Consider the following 27,117-nt stretch of genomic DNA (forward strand, 5'->3'; position numbering starts at 1 on the left):
TAATGCATTATTATTTAAAGGTTTGTCTTCTTCTTCTTAATCTGTTTACCCTCCAGGGTCGGTTTTTCCCTCGGTCTCAGCGAGGGATTCCACCTCTACCGCCTCAAGGCCACTGCCCTGGAGACATTGGGTCGGGGGATACAACTGGGGAGAATGACCAGTACCCCGCCCAGGCGGCCTCACCTGCTATGCTGAACAGGAGCCTTGGTGGAGGATGGGAAGTTTGGATGGGATAGGCAAGGAAGAGGGAAGGAAGCGGCTGTGGCCTTAAGTTAGGTACCATCGCGACATTTGCCTGGAGCAGAAATGGGAAACCACGGAAAACCACTTCCAGGATGGCTGAGGTGGGAATCGAACCCACCTCTACTCACTTGACCTCCCGAGGCTGAGTGGACCCCGTTTCAGCCCTCATACCACTTTTCAAATTTCGTGGCAGAGCCGGGAATCGAACCCGGACCTCCGGTGGTGGCAGCTAATCACGCTCTTAAAGGTTTGTATTTATTCCAATTGGTCATGGATTTGGCTCCTGTGCAATGTTCCAAAATTTTGATAAAATACCTACAAAATATGTAAACAGTAACTGAACAATTGTTGCAATCCTCCTTTTTAGAATGCTTGTTTATTGGTAGAAGAAAGGAATCCCAGAAATTTCTATCGCAAGGAAACAGGTCTTTGCTTGAATCAAGTATAGATCCCAGTACTCACTGGGACCCGGAACCTTTTCTCCAAAATTCCACACTGCACGGAGAATGCTCGCACTTCCTCCAATATAAGAAGTAGCCATTTCAGTATGATGGCGGACTCGACCAGGAAAAATGATCCAGCCAGGGTGAAATGTAGACAGCAGTTGATGGGATCTAGTGGGGTGGGTACTGGGTGTGTGGGAAGTGGGAATTTGAATGAAATAACACGATGCCTTGGAATTAATGATACTGGATATTCTCTCTATTAACTATTTACACAACAGTTTTTCGCAGTTTATAAATAGTATAAATAAAGTAGTATAAATAGTATAAATAAAGTATAACAAAATCCTTCAATAATAGAAAATAAAGGGGCTGCCTGGCCGAGGCGGTAAAGGCGTGCTCGGCTCGCCCGGAAGGGTGTGGGTTCGAATCCCCGCCAGGAAGTCGTAAAATTTAAGAATTTAAGATTTCCACTTCCGGAGGTGCATATGGCCCTGAGGTTCACTCAGCCTACACCAAAAATGAGTACCAGGTTAATTCCTGGGGGCAAAGGTGGCCGGGCTTAGAGCTAACCACTCTACTCCATCACGTGCTGCGGTTAACAATGGTGGAAGCTATTACCTTCCACTCCTCCAAAGGCCTTCATGGCCTGTACGGAGGTGACTTTGCCTTTTTAATAGAAAATTAAAGTCGCCACTGTCCATACAATTATTTAATTTAATTTAATTTAATTTAATTTAATTTAATTTTGAACAATATAAATGAGGAAATGTAATATTAGAAATTATTATGCACAGTGAATGATTCAGTGATTGTCCGACTCGTTGGCTGAATTGCCAACGTACTGGTCTTCTGTTCAGAGGGTCCCGGGTTCGATTCCCCGCCGGGTCGGGGCTTTTAATCGCTTCTGATTAATTATTCTGGCTCGGGGACTGGGTGTATGTGTCCATCCCAACACTCTCCTCATCATATTCAGATAACACACCACACTACCAACCACCACAGAAACACGTAATAATGATTACATCCCTCCATATAGAGTTGGCGTCAGGAAGGGCATCCGGCCGTAAAACAGTGCCAAATCCACATGTGCGACGCAGTTCGCACCCGCGACCCCACAGATGTGGGGATAAAGTGGTAGCAGCATGAGCAGCAGCAGCAGCAGCAGAAGAAGAAGAAGAAGAAGAAGAAGTGAATGATTCAGTGATTACAGTTGTAATAAGTTGATAAATATTAATAAATAAATAAAATCATGAATAAAAATATATAAATAAAATTACTCAAAAACTTAATAAAATTAATAAGCATAATTAACCGAAATGTCCGTAGTATGGGCGCCAGAGTTCACCAGAATGGATCCCTCGAATTTAGATAAGAGCATGATAAACTTTATATCCCAGGGCGTGTACATAATGCTGCGTACTGGTACATCTGCTGCAGGCCTTACCTAACCTCCTGAAAACGACTAATTAGGTAGGAACTGCACCTAGGTTCATCAATAACACTGATTCTAAAATAGCTAACTATATTCTGAACAAATTCCGTGCATGAGCACCTCATCAACATACAACATTATACATATAATACACACTTAAAATATTGCTGGAAGACTCCATATTTACAACAACAACAACAACAACAACAATAATGAAAATCGTGGGAAAACGAAAGCGAGAACTAAGCTACCATTTGCAGATAGTCCGATGAACAATGTACATGTATGAAGATAAATACCCTTCACTGTCTCTATCTCAATTCGACTTACCGATTCTCATAATCGGCAGTTATCACTTCACACACATACTGTACCTTGTACTACTGTGTTCACATATTTTAACACTTGTAAAGATATATACACACGTCTGTCGATCCTCAACATATAAATTTATGGAAAGTCTGAGATAGCTTTCACCAACATATAATGCTAGGCCGCCACAAGTGCTACAATACTTAATGCGCAAGCACTCTCCACAATCAACCACTTTCCACAAACATAACACGACTACGCTCCACGAACGTTTGAAGTCCAGTCCATTGCAGCCATGTCAATCCAGTACCGTGTCTCAGCACCACTTCCTTCCCGTACAGTCCGTCAGTTGTAGTTGTAGTTATCTTCCTTCTCGTTCCTATACAATCACCTTCACAATCACCCTTACAATGTTTCTCATACAATCTCCCATACAATGTGCCGGTTGCCGCCGTATGATCAACCTTTATAGACATCAACATCCCCCTCCTCTCAGATGATACGTCTGGATTGGTGCTTGCCAGCCAATCATGAGTGATCTCAAATCAAGACCAAGCCCTGAACTACTTCTTCCTCCCAAGACAATAACAAACTCTGGGGAGTTTTCATGAATCACCAAACTTTCCCTGGTACAACAACAAGCTCATCTCATCAGGCTGGGATATATACATGACAAATGGAATTCCCTGACACAAGTACATCACAACACACACTGGGGTAGCCAGATGACTCATTCAAATTACCAGAGTTATTACAGCAATGTTTTCCCACTGGTGCAAAACAAATTACTCATACCTACATATGTGGATATCTTCCAGCTTACCAATATAAATGGCAAAATATACAAATGAAATACTGATAATAATAATAATAATAATAATAATAATAATAATAATAATAATAATAATAATAAATCGAATACTGACAATAATATCTCTAACTTCTACATATAATTCGGGGGTGTGATATATGTACTATCACATAACGCCCCCTTGGTGAATCGATGATATCACATATTATGATTCACCATAAAACAGAACTTCATACATAACCTTATAATGGCATAACTGAACACACAATTTACAGTAATAATGATATATACATTGCGTCTACAGCATTGTATTCGCACACACGAAATACAATTTGTCCAAACAATAATAATAATAATAATATGGCTATATACACACAACTCCGATTGTTTCATATACCATTGAATACAATCCCTTCTTACTACTGTACACATAACTCATAAATGATAATATTTACATCGGAGGTGCAGATCCTATCTCTTATATCTGCGAAGGCTATAGATATTAAATGTCCCAAGGACCTTATTTTCAGCGGTTAGGAGCCTATAAGCACACTTGCCTATTCTACTGTCCACAGTATACGGACCCTAACATAAATGAAAAAACTATACGTAAACTGAACATGGCATCGATAAGCGAGGAATGCGTACCGCAATAAAAACTAACTATGTCTAGAATACACTCTATCTCACACACAAAGATTCGTACCATCCAGTCACACAAGAATCATACAAACTTTCATTCAGAACATTCATAACAAAGAAATCCCTCTTTCTGAAGTGCGCGGGAATCTCACTACGTTTACTCTTCCACAAACTCATAATTAATGCAAGCAAACAGATCACATACTTTTTCACACATTCCACATCGATATCACTCAGCACGTCATTCGAACCATTCCCACAACTCTCAGCCTTAAATAAAACATTACGCACACGCTTTAACAGACTTTCTTTCATCTCACGCACACTTCCATTCTCACACACGCTCACTCTATTATTGTAATTCTTACCATAATTCACTATAATGTTGCTATCATTACCACTTAATGACCCAACAATTAATCCATCTTCACCACCTTCCATATCAGCTCCTACTTGCACCACTTTCATGCCAACAACACTGCTACTTTCGACTCTCTTATCAGAAGTTTCATTAATCTCAAAGTCACCATTTTCACACATAATGGTCCTAACTTTACTCTCCTCACGTACACTTAAATCAACAAAAACATCCTCATGATGTATACTCCGTGAACACTCTTCACTTACTAAACAACCTTCATCAACTTCACAAAAAACTTCACTTTCAATTTCAGAAACTTCTGTAAGATTATCGATCGCAACACCACTATTACCATCACCACTAGTACAAAGTAAGTCATCCGACACATCTTTCTTACCTTCATCACGCCCCCTATTCTCAAAATTTCCCTGAACACAAAACACATGGTCATACAATGATTCCTCTTTCACGTCTACCTCGTAACTTACCTGTTTCATCACGTGAATAGGAATTTCGGTATCGGACTGCCTATCTGACCCAACTAAGAAGTCCGATTCCGGTTTAAATTACTTGACATGGACTGTTCACTATTATCATGTCTCTGCACTTGATCTGGAGGTCTTTGATCCGTACGCCCCCTACTTTCTGATTCCCCTTGATTAGGTCTTCTGCCAAAATATTCCTGGTGATTACCTCCCTGATTAAAGTGTCTGTTTTCCCTTCCGGAATTACCACCCTGATTCCCTTGCCTAGAATGACTGAAATTCTGATTATTCCTATCTCCCGCTACCTGATTACCTTGTCTCCCATTATCCCCGTAATTTCTACCTTCACTTTGCCTGGTCCTCCCCTGTCCTTCCAACGCATCAAACCTCTCTAACAGCTGCTCTAATTCTTTAATCGTAACAATATTCTGCATACATGCAGCTAATCCGACCTTCTCAGGAAAATGCCTCAACATCTGGCGGACTGTATCTCTCTCCGATGCTAGACCTTCAATATTCTGGCTGATCAGAACATGCGCTAAGAAATACTCCGTCATAGATACACCTTCCTGAGGTTTATACTTGCCAAATAGCACGCGATCTCTTTCCCTTCCCTGAATAGCTTCACTCCAAAATTTAGAACTAAATTTCTCCCTAAATTCCTCCAAACTCGAAATACCCTGTCTATAAACTTGAAACCAAGATCTCGCTTCTCCAACAAATGCAACATCCAACATCTCATCAACCATACTCCAATCAATCAAACCATCGTCAAGATTCTTGGAAAACCGTTTCTCCACCGTTTTCAAGAATTCCATCGGATTAAACTGACGACCATTAAACTTGGGTAATTCAGAGTCCTTCGTACAAGATACGTACTTATTACATATGCTGCTACCTAATTGGATTTGACTGATCTCCTGCCTTAATTTCACATGACATGATTTAATTCCTTCTTCCACTACCATTCTGGCATTTCCTTCTACTGACTTGAGGTCATCTTTTACCGACTTAAGGTCTTTCTCCAATTTCTCATTCTTCTCATCTATACGCTTCGCTAAAACGTTCTGATTGGAATTAATTCTATCTATTTCTTCTACTTTATCTTCCACTATTTTTATTCTCTTATCACATTCCTTGCTGCTTTCAACAAATTCTTTCCTAACTACATTAAATCGGCATTCGATTTTCTCAGTCAATTCCAAGCGTTGAGATTCAACCTTATTATTGACTTCCTGAATTTCCCTGCTTTGATGGTCGAACTTCTGGTTCAATTCATCTATTCTACCATTCACAGCACTACTTAAACTATCAATTTTACTAGACAATTCAACACTCACTAAATTTAACTCCTTACTTTGATTCTCAATCTTACTGGACAATTCCGTACTAACTGAATTTAATTCACTATTAATACTGTATATTTCATTGCTTAAAAAACTCAATTCACTCTTCAACTCTTTACTCTGACTATCAATCTTATTGGACAATTCAACATTATTATTATCGATTTTACTGGAGAGTTCATCCTTCAACTCTTCATTCTTCCTATCCATTTTACTGGATAATTCATCACTCTTACTGGACAATTCATTAAATAGTGATTTAATCATACTAAAAGTTAAAACCTCCCCTTGAACCGTTTCCTTAACAACCCCTACATTCTGAGTTTGAGACGGGTTACTGGATTCCTCACCGATCGTTGTAAATTGATCTTTCCTACTATCAGCCATTTCGCTATTCTCACTTAAATTAGATAAACTCAATGTGGTGGAATTCTTTTGACTTCTCTTATCCTGATTCATGGTACCAGCAACTTTAACAACCTCTCTACTTCTCAATTTTATAATACTCGACTCGCTACAACATTTCTTCATACTCCAACATACATATCACGTACATATAAAACACTTCACTGACATAGTTTGTAGAATTCCATCCACACCTGACAAGTGCACCTACGCTTATCAGCCTAACAGATGTACCAATCATTCAGCTCCACGTTGGGAAGCCAATTGTAATATGTTGATGACTACTGATAAATAAATAAAATCATGAATAAAAATATATAAATAAAATTACTCAAAAACTTAATAAAATTAATAAGCATAATTAACCGAAATGTCCGTAGTATGGGCGCCAGAGTTCACCAGAATGGATCCCTCGAATTTAGATAAGAGCATGATAAACTTTATATCCCAGGGCGTGTACATAATGCTGCGTACTGGTACATCTGCTGCAGGCCTTACCTAACCTCCTGAAAACGACTAATTAGGTAGGAACTGCACCTAGGTTCATCAATAACACTGATTCTAAAATAGCTAACTATATTCTGAACAAATTCCGTGCATGAGCACCTCATCAACATACAACATTATACATATAATACACACTTAAAATATTGCTGGAAGACTCCATATTTACAACAACAACAACAACAACAACAATAATGAAAATCGTGGGAAAACGAAAGCGAGAACTAAGCTACCATTTGCAGATAGTCCGATGAACAATGTACATGTATGAAGATAAATACCCTTCACTGTCTCTATCTCAATTCGACTTACCGATTCTCATAATCGGCAGTTATCACTTCACACACATACTGTACCTTGTACTACTGTGTTCACATATTTTAACACTTGTAAAGATATATACACACGTCTGTCGATCCTCAACATATAAATTTATGGAAAGTCTGAGATAGCTTTCACCAACATATAATGCTAGGCCGCCACAAGTGCTACAATACTTAATGCGCAAGCACTCTCCACAATCAACCACTTTCCACAAACATAACACGACTACGCTCCACGAACGTTTGAAGTCCAGTCCATTGCAGCCATGTCAATCCAGTACCGTGTCTCAGCACCACTTCCTTCCCGTACAGTCCGTCAGTTGTAGTTGTAGTTATCTTCCTTCTCGTTCCTATACAATCACCTTCACAATCACCCTTACAATGTTTCTCATACAATCTCCCATACAATGTGCCGGTTGCCGCCGTATGATCAACCTTTATAGACATCAACATCCCCCTCCTCTCAGATGATACGTCTGGATTGGTGCTTGCCAGCCAATCATGAGTGATCTCAAATCAAGACCAAGCCCTGAACTACTTCTTCCTCCCAAGACAATAACAAACTCTGGGGAGTTTTCATGAATCACCAAACTTTCCCTGGTACAACAACAAGCTCATCTCATCAGGCTGGGATATATACATGACAAATGGAATTCCCTGACACAAGTACATCACAACACACACTGGGGTAGCCAGATGACTCATTCAAATTACCAGAGTTATTACAGCAATGTTTTCCCACTGGTGCAAAACAAATTACTCATACCTACATATGTGGATATCTTCCAGCTTACCAATATAAATGGCAAAATATACAAATGAAATACTGATAATAATAATAATAATAATAATAATAATAATAATAATAATAATAAATCGAATACTGACAATAATATCTCTAACTTCTACATATAATTCGGGGGTGTGATATATGTACTATCACACAGTGATACTCGACTAAATGTTGTGTTTCTTTTTTTTTTTTTTTTACAAGTTTTTCAATACTGGGATGTAATAGCTGGGAAATAATTAATCTAAGAATGCATATTTCTTGATTTGGACATAAAATTTTATGAGGGAAGGGAGAATTCTCGTGTACGTATATTGATTCAAAAATACAGCTAATGTATGCAATCTTGCATACCTGAGCTCTCGCCTGACATCTGACGAAATGAAGTGCTTGCTCTTCGTTCACAAACGTCAAAACTCATTCAATTGTTCTGTGCTGGTCTTTGTATTTTTGAGTACTCATCAGGAGCAGCAGCAGAAAGTTCCCTTCAGGCCGGGGGTACGGTTGTAGTACTTCTCGTTTAGCCCGGGCCTCACAGCGCTGTTGGTCTACGACAGGCCGCAGTTTGACACCAAGGACGAGAGACACTACATCTTGGGTAAAAAGGGTGTAGGGGTGAAACCGATCAAAAACATCAAATGCTTTCTGTCACGACGTCTTTATTATTCGGTCTTCGTACCAGAGTCTTCTCGATATCTACGAGATACTACTTCTGTCCTTCACGGGCTCGCACTCAGGGACACGAGTCACAACAAGAAAATGCAACTACTGCCGTGAAGGCACAGAGGAGGGATAAGAGGCTAGAGAACAAGTTAGTGGGAATCGACTTGTACCCCTTGGCTTCCTGATTCGATTCTCGGTTGGTCCGCGGATTCTTGCACGTCTGGTCAATCCTCAGGCTGGTGGGATGGGTGCTCGTGCTGGTCTTTATACACACACACACACACACACCCCCCTTCATTTACATACAACACAACGCAACACTAACCTGCACAGTAATACGCAATCCCTCGTTACAGGGTTGTCGTCAGAAAAGACATACTACTACTACTAGTAATACTAATACTACTAATAATAATTCGGAGGATAACTTGTCTTGAAAGTAACACAATCTGAAGAGAACAACAATGAAATAGGTGAAATACGGTACAACGATTACCGGTACAATGTTAATCACCTCTGTAAGGACAAAATAATCCGGTTCCGGCATGAATTTCATTAACTCAATTTCATTTAATGACACTCTCGTTAACGATAAAACTCCCCATTACAATTGCCCACGAACCTACTACGCTGGCGTAGGAGGGGGAGAGGTGATACTCCCACGTGGCGCGTCCCAGGTGGAGGATAGGGGGGGGGGGGTCCTAACCGCCTTGCCGGCGGACTTGAGGGAAATAAAATACCTCTCGCGGACCTAACACACTACCCCCTGTGGGTGGGGGACGCAGATGAAGAATACACGCACGGTATCCCCTACCTGTCGTAAGAGGCGACTAAAAGGGGCTCAAGGAACTCAACTTAGGAGTGTAGGTTGGCGACCACCGGGCCCTTCGCTGAGTCCTGGTATTGCTTCCACTTACTTGTGCCAGGCTCCTCACTTTCGTCTATCCTGTCCGACCTCCCTTGGTCAACTCTTGTTCTTTTCCGATTCCGACGGTATTCGAGTATTCGAGGACTAGGAAGTCTCTCATTTTCACGCCCTTCGTGGCCCTTGCCTTTTTTTTGTCCGTCACTTCGATTCTTCTTTTTTCTCTTTATCTACCCCCTGTGGGTGGGGGCGCAGACGAAGAATACACCCGCGGTATCCTCTGCCTGTCGTAAGTGGCGACTAAAAGGGGCGACCAAGGGATGATCAAATTAGAACCACGAAACTATTTGTGATTAGTACCACTAGGCGGGGAACACCATGGGTCGCCTTTACTTGCGCGTAGCACCACTATGTTGGGTATCAAATAGGTTTGCGATTATACTCTGCACGGCTCTACTTCTAAATTGACGTTTTGGCAGATTTTGGCTCTGTCTGGTGGTTATGTGCTGAACCATAGACATCCAACCAATCCCAATCTGCCATTCATATCGGCAGAGCACGATCTCGAAACCCAGTTGCCAACTAATATTTACATTCGCCACGTGGTTAACCTGTCTCGCTCAGCGTGTATGGTATTCGGTACGCTTCGCGATATTTTGCATTTTCCTTCAGTAATTAGTGTGTTTTTCATGTTGTTGGAGGGTTCTAGTGACTCTGAGATCAGTGGAGTGTTCCCTTTGTAGGCCATAACCTCCTCCTTGTGCCAGCCATTAGCTGTGAGTGATGTTTTATTTCTTCATTCTCTTTATTCTGAATAAATATATTCTCTTATTAGTGTCAGATGTTGTTAGTAAGTGTAGTTTATGTGAATTTGTTTTTAATCCATATTCATTAGTTTTTCTGAGTACGGTATTACATTTTACAAGGGCTGTTTACAGCGGTCGTATTGCGTCAGCAGTTCTCGCGGGCGTAGCGCGCTGGCAACAGAGGAAAGGCGATGCTTATTTGTTTCGCGAAACTTCAATTTAGAAGTAAGGCCGTGCGGACTATAGTAGCACTATCTGAGCGACACCATGGGATGAAGGAACTCATAGTACGAGTCCCTGTGGTTAGTACACTTAGGTGATGAACACCATAGGTTTGCGTTGCCTGTCAAGGGCGCCGCAATGTGCGAAACACACTAGGTCTGTAATACATGTGCGAATTTCATTACCTGTGAGTCGTACCATAATGTATGGAATACCGCGAGTCTACGCTAATCCTGATTAGTACCGCAACATGGGAAATACCATGGTTCTAATTTTATAGCGATAAATACCATTATGAGGGCCGATGACCTGGATTTTGGACCCGTTTCAAGAACGAGCATATTCTAATCGATTCAGCATCGTGCTATAGAAGCAGTCCCTTGGTCCATAATACTATTATTTTGTGCCAGCTTCTGTGCATGTGAGGCACTGTGGGTCGGATTCACTGACCGTTTTAACTTCATATCAATCCATTCATTCGTCCTCACGCTTTGAATTCTGGTCAGTGGAGGATTTTGGACTTTTAATTTGTCATCTCATTTCGTACCATTAGGGGCTGATGATCTCGATGTTAGGCCCCTTTAAACAACAAAAATCAATCATCGTTACAATTGCCTTTTCAGACCCCAGCTATGTGCTTTCCTCCCGGTACTACGATAATCAAGGCACAAAAGTAATAGGAAGGTCTGTTACTGCCATGAACTTTCCTACTGTGTTCGTACAGCAAGCAAGAGTGTTTATGGCTAAGTTCTTACCTGAGGGGTGGGTTTGTTGGGCAACTCTGGGAACTCTGCAGCTACGGAATTCCAAGTAGTGTAATGTGCATACCAGGAGGATTTAAATCGCACTACTGTAGCTATCGCTTAAAACTAAAATAGTCCTTTCGTTTTCTTGTTTTGATACATTGTCATAGATTCCAAGGACTGTTGTAACTGTATCAGTAAATCTCGATGAAATTAGGTCTTTGTGCATTTCTCTGTCTTTGAAGAGGAATATAAAAAAAGACCCGTCATTTCAGATGTCTTTGACTACGGTAGTTTACAACAGTGGAGTGTTGCGTAGTGTCAGTAGCAATTACGTGTGAGATATTAAAATTACGTGGTCAATATGAATATACTCTGTTGGACATAGGCAAGGTGGTCAGTTTTGCAATTTGCTTTACGTCGCACCCACACAGATAGGTCTTATGGTGGCGATGAGACAGGAAAGGGCTAGGAGTGAAAATGGGAAACCACGGGAAACCATATTTAGGGCTGCCGTTCAAACCCACTATATCCCGAATGTAAGCTCACAGCTGCGCGGCCCTAACCGGGCGGTCAACTCACTCGGTATAAGAGAGTCATTGTGTGTGTGTGTGTGTGTGTGTGTGGCTATTGTCGCAAACCTCATATTAGTGGAAATTAAATTATCTGATATGGCAGGTTGTTAATGTAATTAAGGTATTTAATGCAATGTGCTTGTTATTGTGCTGCTCAATAGACATGAGAGCCCGTTACTGAAAATCGCTCTTTATAACGATAACTCCCTCTAAAGCAATATTCTCTTCCGTCCGCGCGGTTATCGTTGTACCCAGATCTCACTATTATGTTAAGAATCACCAACACAAGCAGGGGATGTAGTACCACCGACATTTCTGTTTCTTCAGAACGTAGTTGTGGGCAACCAACACAATCGATTCCCAGCCAAATGAAGCTATTCATTTCTTCTGTAGTGACATTCGATGTAAAATATCCCTAGTGGATGACCTCGCGTTTACAGCACCGCAGAGAACGCTCTAGGTCTATAAAGATCCCGACTATGACGATGATCACAGCTGTGTGGCATCATAAATGCTGGGGGAGTGCACACACATATAGTGTGTAGGAGAACACTAAAACACTGCTAAAAGGGCTCGTAAAAACGACCGAGAGAATTGAATATAAATGGCCCGTTATACTCCGAGAGAGGATTTTCTTCTAGGTGGCAATATGAAGAGACCAGACCGAAGAATGACGAACTTGTTCGATGGGATTAGTAATATTATCCTTTATTACAAGGACTCGCAAAGCAACTGCTTGGGTTAGACTCAGATAGGTTTTAATGAAACGAGTGATCAATTAACACATACTGAATTTAATGGTGGTTATGTTTTTGCTTAAAACCAACGGTAGTGTTTTGTAATTTCTTTCTTTCTTTCTTAATCTACTTACCCTCCAGGGTTGGTTTTTCCCTCGGACTCATCGAGGGATCCCACATCTATCGCCTCAAGGGAGTGTCCTGGAGCGTGAGACATTTGGGTCGGGGGATAAAACTGGCGAGAATGACCAGTACCTCGGCCAGGCGGCCTCACCTGCTGTGCTGAACAGGGGCCTTGGTGGGGGATGGGAAGATTGGAAGGGATAGACAAAGAAGAGGGAAGGAAGTGGCTGTGGCCTTAAGTTAGGTACCATCCCAGCACTTACCTGGAAGAGAACGGGGAAACCACGGAAAACCACTTCCAGGATGGCTGAGGTGGGAGTTGAACCCACCTCTACTCAGTTGACGTCCAGAGGCTGAGTGGACCGCGTTTCAGCCCTCGTACCACTTTACAAATTTTTGTGGCAGAGCAGGGATTCGAACCGGGGACTCCGGGGGTGCCCCAATCGGTTGCTGTGCGTGCTGCAATATGTACTTCTGTATCGTCAATATTGGAAGCTAAAGTAGTATATAGTATGAGATCGTTATATATACTGTATATACAGCGTGTATCAAACCTGAATGGAAAAATTTCAGGAAAGAATTCCTCATATAAAAAGAAGAAAAATAAGAATCTGTTAACGTGGGACCGGAAATGCAAAATTGCAGAGTTCTCCGAGCGTGTATTTACTGTGTGCACGCCGACACGTCCTGATTTACGAAATAAAATGAGAGACACCGCGCACTCCTGCGCAGGCGCCAGCGATAATTTTGTAGCAGTTTAGACGCAGTACTGGCTTTCTTACCCTGTTACTTGCTGACCGGTTACAGATCATCTTTAGTTATTTTAAGTGTTTTGTATTAGCCTAGCATGTGGTAGTACATACAGTAGCGTAGTTCCCCGAAACTGTAAAACATGATCTTCCCGCTTTGCATCTCGTGTTTCACACTGCGTTGTGGACAATGAGCAAAAGACCCGATATGGTCTGTGTGGACAAAAACTCAAATACAGGGAAACATTTCTAATTTGAAGAAATGCGCCAGAAGAAAGTTCCCAATAATAATAATAATAATAATAATAATAATAATAATAATAATAATAATAATAATAATAATAATAATAATAGGAGGTAATTTAAAAAATATAAACTTTCTACCGGTTCATGTAGTTCAAATAATGTGTATGGTACTCAAATATCAGGTCCTTAAAAGCCATCGCAAGTGCCATCACGCGTATCTGTCCATCCGGCTACTGCAACCTGTGGGCCAGTACAGCAACAGTTGCTATAATAATTTTTACCAGTACAAAAGAAAAAGGCAGATATACGGAAAAAGACGCTGGCCAAGCCACTTACACAATATTGTTTAACGCATATTTCCAACCTTTTTTTTAATAGCGGAAGACGAAGATTTTTGAGGCCTTTATACTGAATGTACTGAGCAACTTGACTACGTGGTTTGAGTTACGTAGCTGTTAGCTTGTATTCGGGACATGGTGGGTTCGAATCCCACTGTAGGCAACCCTGAAGATGGTTTTCGGTGGTTTCCGTGTTTCATGACCTGTCCTATACCATTGTCATCATAAGACCAGTCTGTGTCGGTGCGAGGTGAAAAACAAATAACAAAAAAGTTCTGGATTAAAATCTGCTTACTTTCTTCCTGATAGAAGGACCATTTCCTCATCGCTCATTCCAGCAATATATGAAGAGTATACAACACTCGTTCGTCAACATATTTCATAACGTTGGGTCCCACTGTATGCTTCATTAATTACAGATCCTTGGAAACTTAGGAATACTCACACCTACCTAGCAGTCACGGCGCATTTTATACATGAAGGTTCCGATTTATTAGTTCTCGGAGTGTAAATGAGTCTTTGCAAACATTTTATAGGAACAGTTAAGAATTTGAGTGACGAGCTGGTGAAAGGGACAGTGGGAGAGAAGAAAGAGATATGGAGAGATAAAATACTGCTATTTGCAAACTTTCTAAGGCGGGGCTGGGGGCTGCAAGAGGCAGCAGTGGGTTAGCGACTGTTCCTCCCAAAAGCTGACCTGCAACTTGTATTATGTTACTTTCATATCCTAATACTCCAACCTAACGGATACACAGGAACAGGATACTGGAAGGTAACCATTTGTCCCATCCAAATGCACAGTCCTCGTTCACCTGCGCGACTGTAACGCACTCGTCCATCAACTCGCGAACGACCAACTCACAAACGGCTGGCTTAGTTGCGTGTCCCGACTCGAGTCAGACGATCTTGCTATTTTTCGTAATTCACCACTTGTATAATTCAATTGTATTATGCCAGATCGTGATCAAGGAGTTATGTGTACAACTCGTAGAAGCTGTGGAAAAGCACCTTTGTTTATTCGACTATAGTTTGTCAGAATACTCAAACAACAAGACTCAAGACAAGACATGGGAAGCTGTAGCCAAAGAAGTCTATACAACTGTCATGTACTGTGTAGAGATAAGAAGAATGCAAGAAAGAGGAATGTGGCCTGCAAGCACGAACTTCTTCTTCTGCCCAGACAGATAGGCTCTTATCTGCTCACACTTTGTACTTTGCTGTATTACAACTGACAAGAGTGAAGAGCTGCCAGTAGAATATATAATAGAAAGTCGCCTGGGTAGTAGTGGAGTTGCTATGGTAACCATTGCGTCACTGGCTCTGCTGGTGAAAACCCTTTCGCCCCGTGCCTCACCTGGCATGTGCATTCTTCTGATCTCCCAACAATGTACATTACGTTGTAAGTGCAAGTGTTCAATATCCTTCTACTATTGGGTGTTTAATCGTATAGCGTATCTATGTAGAATACATAAAATATGAGTTTTGTCTGTACATTGCTCAGAATTCAATAAGATTGGTATTTGTTCATTGGTGAAATGGTAGTTTAGGGAAAGGCCTAAAATGTATTTCTCAAATATCTATGCATTAGTGGTCCCATCGATAATGTATAACATTAGTTTATATCGGAAAGAAAGCAGATCTATGACACAGTTCCTAGATAATTTATTAAATGAGGCGATTAGAGTAATAACGGCCGGTCCCGTGGTGTAGGGTTAACGTGCCTGCCTCATACCCGGAGGGCTCGCGTTCGATTCCCGGCTAGGTCAGGGATTTTTACCTGGATCTGAGGGCTGTTTCTAGGTCCACTTAGCCTACGTGATTAGAATTGATGAGCTGACGGTGAGGTAGCGGCCCCGGTCTAGAAAGCCAAGAATAACGGCCGAGAGGATTCGTTGTGCTGACCACATGACCCCTCGTAATCTGCAGGTCTTCGCGCTGAGCAGCGGTCACTTAGTAGGCCAAGGCCCTTCAAGAGCTGTAATGGCATGGGGTTAGTTAGAGTAATAACGGCAACATTGTGGAGAGACTCCTGTAGCAGACTCATGAACTTTTAATTTGAGGAGACTTGCATCAGTGGACGAAGAAAGTGCAACGCAACTCTCGAACAACTGTTCTAAACAAGTTGGGTTTAAGTTGGGTTGCGTAGCTCTGGTGGACGAAAGGCCTAAGTGCTTATTACAGCACGGGACACATACTGAACAATCCGTCACGTGGCCATTATTGTTGTTCTCCTGGTAAAAACCGTCTATCGATATCTTCAACTGTTTGTCTACACCTTACTCCCATTTCTGATAATAATAATGATAATAATAATAATAATAATAATAATAATAATAATAATAATAATAATAATAATAATAATAATAATGTTATTTGCTTTACGTCCCACTAACTACTCTTTTACGGTTTTCGGAGACGCCTTTCTGATACTAGAGCGGGCATGAGTCGAGATTAATTTATGGCATATTTATACGGCCAAATGCCCTTCCTGACGCCAACCTCAGTTGAGGAGCTAATGCAGATTAAATGAATGAAGGTGAATTAAATTGGGTAAGCAGGGGGAAGGAATTGGCTGTGACCTATGAATAGGAACTCTCTCGGCATTTGACTGGAAGTGAAAATAGCAAACCAAAGAAAACTATTATCTGAACAACCGTCCGGCTCCATGGCTAAATGGTTAGCGTGCTGACCTTTGGTCACAAGGGTCCCGGATTCGATTCCAGGCAAGGTCGGGAATTTTAAGCATCATTGGTTAATTTCTCTGGCACGGGGGCTGAGTGTATGTGTTGTCTTCATCATCATTTCATCATCACGGCGCGCAGGTCGCCTACGGGAGTCAAATCGAAAGACCTGCACCTGGCGAGCCGAATATGTCCTCGGTCTCTCCCAGCACTAAAAGCCTTACGCTGTTCCATTTCATCTGAACAGCCCACGGTGGTGTTCGATCCCATGCGTCTTCCGAATGCAGAGCTTGGCTTTATAGGCGTAGTACCGTAACATGCGTGGCCACTCCGCTCGGTAAACGGTATCTTCAACTAGCTGGAAGATATTTGGGGTAAAAAACTGAAGTGGTCCATCCTTTATAAAAAAGAGTGTATTGGGACAAACACAAAAGTCCAAACCACAAGTTCGAAGAATTAGACGCATTTGAAATCCCCGACCCGGCCGGATATCGAACCTCAGACTCTCTTCATCGAGGGCTTTGTCATTGCCCATTTAGCCACTGAGCTGGAGTAATTAGGCAGAAGGATGACTAAGGAATTTTACGCTATAAAAGAAATAGTTCTGTGATGCATGCGCAGAGATCAGTATCGAAGATAATAGGTAGACGTATAAAGTGATTTAAAAAATAAGGTTACTCGAGACAGAGAACGTCACTTGAGAAACATTATCTTCTCACATCAGCCGTCAGCTCGATTCTCTTTGTTTCTAGAGAATATACTTTTTGTTTAATTTACAAATGTTGTGGAAATATTGATCATCAGTTAGCGCAAAGTAAGTAAGTAGGTCATACGGACGCGATGTTAAGTGGATAATTCGATTATGCAGAGGATGTAGTTCTAGCGAATGGGTAGACTTCAAAAGGTAACCGACTTGCAATGATGCACCCAGACGACAGAAATATTTACAAAGTTGTAGTTACAACCATGGGTACAAGTAATAAAAAAGTTTGCAAGTAATGCATTGCCACAATAATAATAATAATACTAATAATAATAATATATGCTACGTGCTAAATTTAAATATGTATAACCCATGAAATGAAATTCTAAAAACAGAGCTGAACAGAAATCACAACGTATTATGGAAGTGATTATTCCGAGAAATAAGGGAGCTCGATCAGCTTACATTAAAAAGTTCGTATGTTTTTCTCAGCGCCATTCATTCTGTTTGACCAGAAGCTGCTTCACTTTCTTTGGGAGCACTTTGGCACTCTAATTTCATTACGGATACACGAAGATAATGACAGAGGACTACGAGTCTTCTAATGGGAAGTCCAAGAAAATGACAGCTCGTGGTAGGCGGTATTTTCTGGTCACGACATTGTGCTTGAGAAGATAAGGGATACTTCTAAGACTTGCAGAAATGACGATAACGATGATGAGATGATTATTATGATTATTCTTTCTTTTTTGCTTTCTTTCTTTCTTTCGTGTAGGGAGCATGATAGCCGAGTGAAACTTTCACTTGTTTCTCACCAAGGTGACTGCGGTTCGAATCTCAGTCAATCTTTATGGGATTTTTGAGATGAAAAGTCACGTCCTCACGGTTAGAATTCCAAGTAAAACGAAAGGTCTAGTGGCTAAGACCACGATGTCAAAAGTCACGTAAAACTCACAAGATTTATTTCTTACTCTTCAGACTTTCACACACCATGTTGAGGTTGTGAATGCGACCTGTCACACATGAGAACATTCCTAGATTTATGCCCGGATGTTTTTCCTGATATCAACTTAGTAAGGAACGATGTATTAAAATATTACGTGTGTATTGGTGATTAATGATAGTGTGATGTGTTGTGAGTAAATAGACGTGTATATGAAAACAAACACAAATACCAAGCCCATGAGGCAGAGGAATTGACCGGCAGCGCCTAAAATACCAACCTGTTTGTGAATTAAATCCGTTAAATCCGTTGCCCTCTAAACTGAAAGTCAGTATGCTGACCATTAAGTCAACATGCACGATACAGCCCTGCATGCCCGAGTATGAAGACCATAGGTTAAATGAACGTCTGACGCCCAGCTGTATAGGCAAACTGCCAAACGTTTCTGTGAAGCAGTGTTGTATACTACAACCGAGCCTGTGCATGGTCCTATGTCTGTGTTAAACCTGTCCCTTCAGGTAATTCTTTTATTTGCCGCAGAATCCTAGTACCACCATCCTCAACAATATCATCGGCATACGGTATGGTGCTTTTCTGTTTAAATTCTTATTTTGAGCGAAAACATAATTTTGTTTCAGTTACTAGTCGTTAGTCATTAATCACTTCTCCTCTCACTAGTCATTGTATTTATTTTTGTTAACAAATTGAGAATAGGAAAAGTGGATCATTTAACTCATTTAGAACAAGAACAGATCCTTCTGGTTGTAGTACTAATATTAAAGTAACGAGTTACGATTGGTAAATTCTTATGGACACAATCTATATAGTCGCATAAGAACCAACACTACGTAAGGATGAAATTACAGCAGAAGAAAGGAGACATATAACACTGTAAAAAATGGTACAGAAATCTTAGAAGTAGGTATTTTGTAATGAAATAGCTCAACTGGTTTGATTTGTAAGTAACAGCAAATACATCATTCCTGCACGTATCTGTTACATGGTATTGTTACGTACCAGCCCTGTCGTATTCCCTTTTGGTACTTCTTGGAAGGAACTAGTCATTTAGCTGATCGGAGAGCTTCCAGTCGGCCTGGAGGGCATGGCTGGCATTTCCGTGTGTTGTTCTCGTCAGCTGGCTTACCTGTGAGTTCCTTGGAGATTCAACGAGAATGTTCCGCTTCTAGCCACCTCGCGATATTTTACTGATTCACATCACCCGAGCTATAAAAATGGAGGCTAGCCGCGAACTACTGTATTAATCAGAGTTGAGCTCCGTGGTGGAGTCGTAGTCAGTGTTGGTTCTGGACTCTGAGTCAGTGTGTTAGGATTCGGTGGGCTGAGGGCGATAGAGGTGCTGGCTGTCGCTAATGTCCCACCGAGGTCTGAACGAGGAGTTGTGGTTGTGGGTATATCGGAGCGTACAGAGAATATCTGCATTGGAGACGGCGTGGGCATGCTGTGTACTATCCGAGAGAGTGTGTGTGTGTAGTTCTGTAGACAGAGGATCGCCGTGAGTCAGCAGCTATCCTGAGTGTGAGGGTATTTGGACCTGTGTTAGTATTCGCTGTTGTGAGTATCGCCCTGCTGTTGGATAGTATTACGCTGTTTAGTTGTTCACTGCATGTGACTGTGTGAATTACTGGACTGTCTCTGGAGTCAAACCAAGAAATACTCATCATGTTTTATGTAGCCTGTAGTCCTGTGTTCAAATCCAGCGGTATACACACAACTGCTGTGTGAAGTGACTGGACTTGGGGAAGTGAAATTATCCGTCCCCAGGTAACAGCAACGGGCCGGACTACCTACTGTGCCGAAAGAAGAGAGACTTGTAAATAGACAGCAAATAGTAAGTTTGGCCATACATGGCTGATTGGAATTGTGTGTATGTGCATTTATTGGTTCATCCTGAAATACATTAGAGTAATGAAACAGATTTTGTTTTTTCGTAATAATATCAAACCATTATATTTGACTATATTTTGTAAACTATGCTGTCCTGTCAAAGCGATCCAAGGCCGGTCCGTTAAGAAACGTTTCACCGAGTAAAACCATCACATTATATTAAATGGCCTATCGAAGTCGAACCGTGTCTTATATAGCCCTCTAATACACATTATTATTTGGATACATTTGCAGGTCAATCTGGTCGGAGGCTACAGGAGAATCGATGGAGAGCGTTCAAGACAGAGCATAAAGTAGCGCTCAGAGGTTTTGCAAACAACAGTCAACATACAAAGGATGGGCTGAGTAGCTCAAGTTACCGGATTCCATCTCAGCTCAATCTGGTGGTATCTAAAGGTGCTTAAATACGCCAGCTTCGTGTCGGGGGATTTACTGGCAAGTAAAAAACTCCTGTGGGTCAAGATTCCGGCCCCTCGACATCTCCGAAAACCGTAGGAAAGTATTTAGTGGGACATTACACCAATAAGATTATCATGGACACATTATAGGGAAGTATACGGAGTAACCATGCGGATAATGACCTGTAATAGGGAAGTATTCAAGCAAACAATTTAAATTACGAAAGGCTAAATGGAGCGAACCTACGGCCTCATCAGGGTGTCGACGTAAAAGGTACAGCTCGTCCGGCGTGTGGTGAAAGATCGCACTGCAGTATCAGTAGCGGGGAGCTGTAGTGCTGAAGCTATGCCACTTGCCCGGAGATGGAATGTGTTGACATTTGCACGGAACGCCAAACATTCCAGGAAATTACTAAACATGGGCATGTCAAACAGTGACACTTGGACGGAGGACCAAGGAGGGCTGAAATTCACGAGGAGGGGAAGGCCTACCCGGGATAGATAGATAGATAGATAGATAGATAGATAGATAGATAGATAGATAGATACCTTCAGAGTCCACTGCTACAGCTGGTGACAACTAGTATTCAATGTTGAACTGGTGATAATTGTTCTACAGCTATGAAGTTCACCAAAACCTCCAAGAGGACCCTTTGTTGATTTGCCACGTACATCAGTACATTATGAACTATACCAATAAGATCAACTGACTTATTTACGGTGTGTAGATTTCAGGAATAACTATAAATGAAGAATAACAAGAAAAAGTAATATAGTTTTAGGTGAGGCAAGTCGTGTTTGAATTCCGGATGAAGCGGCGAATATAGTGAGAAAAAGTGTAGTAAATGAAAAAAATGCGAGGTAAACAGAGAGTATGATTTCAATAATTTACAAAGAGGAGCTCTTTAATAGAGGCTATGAGAAGTACTGTACGTGTCTATTAATACCGGAGAATATGAAAATCGAGACTCCGTGCTAGTGTCACACCGCGCTGTCACCATCCTACTTTTGACTCACCAAGTACTGTTGAACGGCTCCGTGCAAGTGTTCCAACGCCGCAGCACCGTGGGAGAAGACCCCTTACGTGGATGTTTGGAATACTACACATCGCTCAGGACCATTGAATGCTGAGATCGAGGGGGACTTCTCGCAATGGCTATTCCCCTATAACTGAAACGTGGCTGTAAACCTGCCTGGCCAGACCTTGAGGCTGCACCGCTCGCCGAATGAGTTGTACACAGCTAGCCTAACCGAGAAGTCTCAAGCAACCTCATGAGCCTGGCGTCGTCTCTCTTAGGGCGACGGAGTTGTAAAACAGGTTCGGAGCCCTATGAGCCTAACCGAGCTCGATTTGCCCAGTTAAAATCCTAGACTTGAGTTTGTTAGGCTGATTGAGCCGAATGAGCTTGAAATATGTTTGAACCAAATCGGAGCAAGATAAAACTTTGGTACTCATAAAACCGAAAGTTCCGTGCGCTGTGGCCGACTGTGCGCTACGAATTACTTGTATCGATAATGAAGTGCTGGAAAAGTGTTTAGATTTTTCGCTTTAATGATGTCAACGAGTATGTTGTCCACAGTTCTTATGCCCCATCGTCATTTGGGAGATATATATCGTCGCCTCACCGGTAAAAGGTTGTATCCCACAATACTCTTCCTATCCATTATTCTCCTTAAGACTGGTCACGCCTCCCAGCCACATATGGATACGCAGTCCATCAGAAAAATGTCCATTGTTTTCTTTTTCCTATGTCGACGATTAAACGAAAATGAACCTTACATGCATTGTACACTAGGAGTGCGTAAATACGTAATGCAAACGTACATTCCTACACTACGGTACTGTAAGGTTAATTTTCCTTTACACATGGGCATAGGAAAATGAACACAACAAAATTTGTTCTGATGGACTGCATATCCATACGTGGCTGGGAGGCGTGACCAGTCTTAAGGAGAATAATTGATAGGAAGAGCTTTGTGGAATACAACCTTTTACCTTTCCAGCGACGATATATTCCCACATCTATCTCTGGTAGGATATAGTATTTACAGTGAAGTGTATCTCCTGACATGGGCTAGAGTAAGTTTTGTTGCTTTCATAGAACTGTCTCATTCTCATCTTTAGTTATGAAAATGTGACTGAGGTATGAAAGATGTTAGTAACGCCATTCCTTATGCAGCCAGTCCTTGTGATGTTGAAGGTGTCACTGTAGGGTCGGCTGGGGTATGCATTTCAGTGGGCTTGGTAGGCAACAGCACATTATGGCTCACTCAGGAAGGCAAGGAGAAACTATCTCGTTTCTTATTTCCCTAGCATACTTTTTCAGTGATGCCTTGGCTATCTATGACAGCTGAAGGTGGAGCTGTTGGGGATCCAAACAGCATTTGGGCCGAGGACTTCACATATATTTTTCATATAAGCGCAAAAGGTTTACTTTACCAATTTAATCAGAAACATAATATATGCACAATAAATTGTGTATATAACCATAAAAAGATCTGCAAACGTGGATTAAAAAGATTGGGAGATTTTCTGACAGAAGAAGTCACGGACCTGTGGTTCGTATCCTCATAAAATGGAGGTCACGTGACTATGGGCACAATATATTGTACCCGTGCAGGATGAGCCATCTCATCATTATTTGGTATGATTGATATGATATGAAATTCATATTGGGAAGCTGGTTGCTCATTTGGGGAATATTACCACACCTGCAAGTACAGTACATTCAGACGGATTATATGGACAATAGAAAAGAACATTTCCGTGGCGAGAAGCACGGCTAGTTAAGCTGTTTATCTCGGCAGAAATCACACGAAGTGCCCGCGCCCTTAACTACGGGAGTGGAAACGGGAGAGCTAATGGCTAAGTCACTAATTGCTACCAGGAAACGGTTACCGATATTCTTGTTCAGTGCGAAGTGGCAAAAGCCAAAAACTCTTAGAAATGAGGAAACAAAATTTCCCAGCCTACGGGCATATATTCGTAAGGTTGGCTACGGGAACACTACGGAACATTTAAGAGGCCCGCTTTACTTTCTAGGCCAATGACAAAATTCTGGGGACTAGGTCGACCATTTCCAGGTGAACCAGCTTTGAATCTGTGAATATGAAATCCGGATATCTTTCCAATTAATAATACATGACATATTCAAATCGAAGAACTTCACCTGTGAGGATTTTACAAGATCTTCATCATGATTATTTACAGTAACTTTAATCTTTTAAGGTATTAATTTCTAGGAATTGACCCCAACTGGATTGCTACTGGCCAGAGCTACACCACACCAATAGCGACGATAGAAACCCGCGAAACATGGAAGACGGACATCCATTGATATCTTATCAATCCATGATCGATTCTTGATAAGACTGCGACGTATGAGTTAAAATTATCGGACCATTCAGTGGTGAAAATTTGAACAACCAGGCCTGCTCTCTGTGGGTTGACCTCAGATGAGCCAAAGGAAGAGGGTAGGAAGGTATAAATAAGGGCTCCCAACAGACTCGACAGACGACACTTGAACAGTTAGCCGAGGGCGGAAGTTATGCTGCTCAGCACAAAATTTTCCGCGCCTCACTTAAGCCACCTATAGAGTATAACCCGAGTACTTAGAGTTCGTATTGGTTAAAGCAACAGTGATAAATTCAGTTTGACAGTTATTATGTCTCTCTTCACGTAGGAAGTGATTGAATTAAATGTAAATTACCGGTATACGCCGGAAGCACTTGTAATGAAGGCAATGTACCTAGCCTGCATTTATCAGTATTTAGACTCCGAATAGACATGCGAAGGGACATTTCCAGCATTCGCTTGGAAGGGGGGTAGGCTATAGTCTTAGTAAAGGCAATCCTGCTGTAATATTTCAGACGGTGAGACTTCGTCATCTGTGGAGGAAAACCGAGTCAGCGTAGCGAACACGAGACGGCCGAGACAAGCACAATTTCCGGGAGTGTCGCGTTCGATACTCGCGAAGGACGTCGCGTCGCATAATATGATACTTCGTCGCTTAGTATCAATGGTTCCTAGTTCGGGCAGGAATGAAGACAATTCAGTGAATGTGCACCGACAAGTCAGAATACTTGTATATTCTTGTGTACAATTTAGTTTAAGATGTGTTTGATGTATTAGTGCATAGGATTAATTCAGCACCTTGTCTTAAAGGCCAAATTCATATCAGAGCAAGGATAATGTGGGCCTGAGCCCTTTGTCTGTTCAACGCTAAGGAGCCTACAAAGACGATGAGTACCATAATCTGATTAATTATGTGGGAATGTTATCGCGTTAAAATGGGGAAATAAGTATATTAATAATCATTACTTAGAATAATGTAACATATGGACCGCTTTGGTCAATGCTATATTTTTAGTATCAGGAATAGGCATGTTGTTACATTAAATCCAGAGAAATGAAATTGCCAGTGAATTTAAATGTGTGGTTTACGTACGAAATGTTGGATGATAATAATAATAATAATAATAATAATAATAATAATAATAATAATAATAATAATAATAATAATAATAATAATAATACGGCAAGGTGACGGTCTGTCACCCCTTCTATTCAACTGTGTTCTACAGAAAATTGTAAGAATTTGGAACGTAAAGCTTAAAGAGCATAACATTTTGCCGGTAACTTCGGGGAGAAAAAACAAAGGCATTGAAATAAATTACCTAACATTTGCAGACGATTTCGCTATATTGTCAGAAAACCTAACAAGTGCAACAACACAAATCAATCTCTTGGAAGAAATAGTCGACAAGACAGGTTTGAGAATCTCCGTAGAAGAAACAAAATGTATTACAAACATCAAGAATGCTCCAACATTTTTGGCAAAGATATTGGCCAAGTGGAAAGAGGAACGAAATTCAAATATCTGGGAGAAACAATTCAAGAAAATGGTTTATACAAATCTGCAGTAGAAGAAAGGGTACACAAGATGGAAAGAGCATATGGTATTACAAAGAGTTTTTATAACAAAAATCTTAATACAAGACGCTACACTACAGTGGTGAAACCGGAATGCTTGTATGCAAGTGAATGCCTGGTACTAAACTATAGACTAGATAAACTTGAGGTACTAGAAAGGAGAATCATGAGAACAATCTTAGGCCCTGTGAAAACAACAGAAGTATGGAAATCTAATGATGAAATATACAGGAACATAGAAAACACAACAGAAACCATAAGAAAAAGGAGATTGCAATTTTTCGGACATATTTACAGAATGGATGATTCCAGATTAACAAAAAAGATTTTCAAGTACCTTTGGGACAAAAAGGCAACAACTAGCTGGATTCAAGAAGGAAAGAAAGATTTAGAAAGAAATAACATAAGAGAAGAAGAAACTATGGACAGAGAAATTTTTAGAAAGAGGGTATTCAGTATGGAAGGATTCCAAGGAAGATTGAACAAGAAGCCTGCTGTGAAGTGGTCCGAGGACCGAAGGAAAGAGCATAGTGAACGGATGGAAGAATATTGGAAGGAGCGGAAGAGAAAACAACAAAGTATGAAGAACTGAACTGAAATTGGCACGTGGTCCTTAGCAGGCCTCCTCGGAAATAATAATAATAATAATAATAATAATAATAATAATAATAATAATAATAATAATAATAATAATAATAATAATAATAATAATGAGTTGCCAAGATTTATCCGGTAGTTATAAATGAATTAAATTGCCGGGCTGAGTGGCTCAGACGGTTAAGGCGCTGGCTTTCTAACCCCAACTTGGCAGGTTCGATCCTGGCTCAGTCCGGTGGTATTTGAAGGTGCTCAAATACGACAGCCCCGTGTCGGTAGATTTACTGGCACGTAAAAGAACTCCTGCGGGACTAAATTCCGGCACCTCGGCGTCTCCGAAGACCTTAAAAAGTAGTTAGTGGGACGTAAAGCAAATAACATTAATTATTATTATTATGAATTAAATTGTCGGAATATTGGAGGTATAATTGACACACATGATTGGCATGACATGGGGTTTTATTGACACCAGAATAAAGTAAATAAAGCTTCACTAACCGTGCTTCTTCTGGTGACGTCAACATGCCGCGATTGCAGGCGCATCTGACACCCTCTCTCACGACAGCTCCTTTTATACCGTACACTGGTCTCATGCGGCATCACTGAAGTGTTGCTTTCCAGCGCCATCTGTTGGCCTGTTTGCGCACTCGTTGTTGGTGTCAATAAAACCCCATGTCATGTCAATCATGTGCGTCAATTAATAAATGTTTACTTCCAATATTCCGTGAAGTATTGCCTCGTAAAACGTTAACGGACTTTTATTACAACGTGAATACATTTTAACTTGGTG

The 27,117-nt window shown here is 41.2% G+C and overlaps 1 protein-coding gene across 6 annotated transcripts in view; it reads right to left on the bottom strand.

The window, feature by feature from the left end:
• LOC136856968 (sodium/hydrogen exchanger 3) overlaps positions 1–27,117 on the bottom strand; it is an 822,567-nt gene that overhangs the window by 265,439 nt on the left and 530,011 nt on the right. The window lies entirely within an intron of this gene.

This window comes from Anabrus simplex, chromosome 1 (genome assembly GCF_040414725.1).
Source record: "Anabrus simplex isolate iqAnaSimp1 chromosome 1, ASM4041472v1, whole genome shotgun sequence".
NCBI classification, from domain to species: domain Eukaryota; kingdom Metazoa; phylum Arthropoda; class Insecta; order Orthoptera; family Tettigoniidae; genus Anabrus; species Anabrus simplex.